This window comes from Anabrus simplex, chromosome 1 (genome assembly GCF_040414725.1).
Source record: "Anabrus simplex isolate iqAnaSimp1 chromosome 1, ASM4041472v1, whole genome shotgun sequence".
Lineage (NCBI taxonomy): Eukaryota > Metazoa > Arthropoda > Insecta > Orthoptera > Tettigoniidae > Anabrus > Anabrus simplex.
In genome coordinates this window covers 183,572,250-183,576,351 of record NC_090265.1, presented here as the reverse complement: position 1 = coordinate 183,576,351, position 4,102 = coordinate 183,572,250, and the positions used below count along the sequence as shown (strand labels likewise).

Below are 4,102 nucleotides of genomic sequence, written 5' to 3'. Positions count from 1 at the left end.
GTATTTGCCTGGAGGAGAAGTGAGAAATCACGGAAAACCACTTCAAGGATGGCTGATTAGGGTATCGAGCCCCCTTTTACTGTTCTGACATACCGTGGCTGAGTGGGCCCTGTTCCAGCCCTCGTGGTAGAGTTCGTAATAGAACTCGGGCCTCCGGGGGCGGCAGCTAATCACACTAACCACTACACCACAGAGGTGGACATCACGCAGATTTACAAAGCCTTTTCTTCAAGATACCAGAGTCTTGAAATAAAATGGCTCTGATGACATCTAGTTATTTCCAAGATTACAAGAACATGTTATCAGACAAGAACATTCGGTTTAGCATTTGATTTGTCTATAATAGAAGGTATTTTGGATGAGTTCTTTATGACAGTTTGATGTGAGTTAAAAATCTATGATATATATGTAAAACCTGAAGTTTCTTAAAGTTTTAAAAATCACACACACACACACACACACACACACACACACACACACATACACACACCTGTGTCAGTTACTAGAATGTCTCCATGAGGAAGAAAGGAACGATATTGTCCATTGATATCCAAAAGGGCCAACGTTACATTTTTTGAGACTTTGAGTTCTGATGACACGCACATTCTGGCAAAAAGGCAGGCGTTTTAGTCACACAGAAAGCCAGAAAATACAAAATATAAGAGTGGGGCGAACGATCTACAGACGTTACCGTCATAAGGGCCAACGTCCTATCTTGACCACATATTTAGCCCGTTTTTTGAAAGAAAATAGGGTACGTTATATCCTTATTTGGATCGTTGTTACAATTACAGAAAATGCGTTTTTAACAATTCTTAATATCCCAATCTAAACCTAGCATTTTTGTACTATCATAGTAACGAGAAAAGCAACGGGAAACTACAGTATTCCTCATTTCGCTAGTACGCCTCTTAAGTGATGCCTAGGCCATCTATGACAGTTTATGGGGGAGCTGTTGAGGATCCAACCAGCCTTAGGGCTGAAGACTGAACATACATACTGTACATCATAGTATCTGTGTCGAGTAGCAACAGTGACATTAGAAAGAATCCGATTGCACTTCAGTGTAAAAAGAAATACTCCATAATAAAACGAAGGTCCTCCTCTGTGGCCAGCGTGATTTGCTGCCATCCCCAGAGGGCCGGGTTCGATTTCCGGCTCTGTCGACTGCTAGAAATGGGTCCACTCAGCCACGGGGTGCCAACGGTGTGGAGGGGGTTTCGATTCCTACCCCAGCCACTCAAGTGGTTCTCTGTGCTTTCCCACTTCTCCTATAGGCAAACGCCGGGATGGTACCTAACTTAAGGCCACGGCCTCTTCCTTCCCTATTCCTTGCCTGTCCCTTCAAATCTTCCCATCCCCATGCAAGGCCCCTTTTCAGCGCAGCAGGTGAGGCCGCCTCTGCGACATAATGGTCAATTTCTCCAGTTGTATCCCCCGACCCAATGTCTCATGCTCCATGACAGGTCCCTTGAGGCGGTAGAGTTGGGATCCTTCGCTGAGTCCGAGGGAAAACCAACCCTGGAAGGTAAACAGATTAAGAAGGAGAAGAAGAAATAAGGATTAAAATAAGTTCCGTTTCACAACGACTCTAAGCAAATATTTCATTGTTTATAGTTCAATACTGAGTTTGAAAACCATGAATTAAAAAAATACTTTTTGCTATACATTGTATGTTAATGCTCCCTCATTTGCCATGTTTTTTAAGAGATGCCTGGGTGTCGGAATTTTTTCCTAAGGAGTTTTCTAGAGCTCCGGAAGTGGAAGGCATTTAATCACTGTCAAATGCAATAGAATTATCTGCCTCGGAAAATGAGGGACGACTAATCAATCGACACATGGAGATTTAAGAAGCTGAATGTTTTAACTTAGATTTGTCACTGAATGTGCTTCCTTTTATTGTCATCGTTTACTCCCGAATCTGAATTTCCTTGTTAATCTGCGAGCCTGTCGAGTACATTACGCATAAATTACAGTAATCTCAATGAGGAAATCTGAAGGACAAAATTTCAGCCCCTGCCGTGACCAGGATTCGAACCTGGGTTATTGCGGCCACAACGCAATGTCCTAACCACTAGACGATCACGGCTATGAGGAACACGCACGGTAGCTCCTTACTACTTTATAAGATTTGAAATCTCAAACTCTGTTGGTCTCGCTCCATTTCCTACGATGTTCACTAGCGTCTGGGGACCTCTAACAGCGTGTAGAAGAACTGTTGGTTTGTAGCGATCTTCCGTACTGTGACAAGACCTACTCCAATCCTCACACCTTAATGCTACTGCCGATCGTTCAAAGATGGCGAATCGAGTAGCCGGTTATGTTGGAAATGTGAGACTGTTTCGGTTTGTTGCTATCGTATGTAGTCGGTGTAATTTCATGAAAGTTGAGGATGAATGTTGGTTTCTTTATAGAATATAAGTGTGTGAGTGTATTTATATGAGTCAGTGGACATTTATGATCTGTAATTATACGCAGTGAACAATCCACGGAGCTGCAGTCGTCACTGTATCTGCTATTTGTAGACTTTGATAATGTAATGAGGAAGAAGATGTGGAAAGCCATGAAAGAATTTGGGATTCCAAAGAAAATGATAAAGATAACCCAAGAAATGTATGAGAACTACACATGCCAAGTTTTACATCAGGGGATGTTGTCTGAGCCCATCCCAGTAAACACAGGGATTAAGCAAGGATGTTTGCTGTCACCAATACTATTTCTGATGGTGCTGGATCTTATGATGAAGAAGGCAATGAATCGCCGAAGAGGAATTCAATGGGGACTGACAGGCAGGTTGGAGGACTTGGACTTTGCGGATGACTTGTGTTTGTTAGCCAACAGTTTTAAGGATATGGAAGCAAAGCTGAATGATTTAAAAACCGAAGCATCAGAGGTGGGATTGAAGATAAATGGAAAGAAAACCAAGGACATGCGTTATAAAAACCGAAACAAGGCACTATTATTTTTAGGAAACCAAGAGATCGAACAAGTCAACCAGTTTTGCTACCTGGGAAGTATAGTCACCCCTGAGGTAGGAACTATAGAGGATATAGGAAATAGAATAAATAAGGCTAAAGGAGCATTTGCAATGCTGAGACCAATCTGGAAATCTAAGGAACGTAACACCTATACCAAACTACGCATCTTCAATACAAATGTCAAGTCAGTACTGCTCTATGGGTGTGAAACATGGAAGACTAACAAACAACTGATTAGCAGACTTCAAACATTTGTGAACAGAAGTTTGAGGAATATCCAGAGGATATGGTGGCCACAAGTAATCTCCAATGAAGAACTATGGAAAAAAACCATCAAACACACATTGATATTGAGATGCGTCGTAAGAAATGGAAGTAGATCGGGCATACATTACGGCGAGATAAAGACATAGCAAGACAAGCCCTGGAATGGAACCCACAAGGTAGCAGGAGAAGAGGCAGACCAAGAAACACATGGGGAAGGAGAGTAATAGCAGAAGAGATGGAGAAAGGAGGAAAGACCTGGACAGAGATCAGGACGATGGCGCAGAACAGAGTCCGGTGGCGGAAGTTCGTTGATGCCCTATGCTCCACTTAGGAGTTACAGGAAATAAGTCAAGTAAGTCAATTATACGCAGTGTCCGCCTCTGTGATGTAGTGGTTAGTGTGATTATCTGCCACTCCCGGAGGCCCGCGTTCGATTCCTGGCTCTGCCACGAAATTTGAAAAGTGGTACGAGGGCCGGAACAGGGTTCACTCAGCCTCTTGGAAATGGTTTCCCGTGGTTTCCCACTTCTCCTCCAGGAAAATGCCGGGTTTGGCACCTAACTTTAGGCCGCGGCCGCTTCCTTCCCTCTTCCTTGTCTAACCCTTCCAAACTTCACATGCACCCACAGAGCCCCCTGTACAGCATAGCAGGTGAGGCCCACTGGGTTAGGTCCTGGTCATTCTCCACAGTTGTATCCCCCGACCCAATGTCTCACGCTCCAGGACACTGCCCTTGAGGCCGTAGTGGTGGGATCCCTCGCTGAGTCCGAGGGAAAAACCTACACTGGAGGGTAAACAGATAATTAAAACGAAAATGAAGAAGATTATTTTCATGTCGATGACATTACTGTAGTGTG

General features: G+C 43.7%; 1 non-coding gene across 1 annotated transcript; it reads right to left on the bottom strand.

Annotated features, from left to right (window-relative positions):
- Positions 1-2,017: 2,017 nt before the first annotated feature.
- On the bottom strand, positions 2,018-2,089 carry TRNAH-GUG (transfer RNA histidin (anticodon GUG)). Its single transcript has one exon. It is a non-coding gene; the product is annotated as a tRNA-His (tRNA).
- Positions 2,090-4,102: the final 2,013 nt, after the last annotated feature.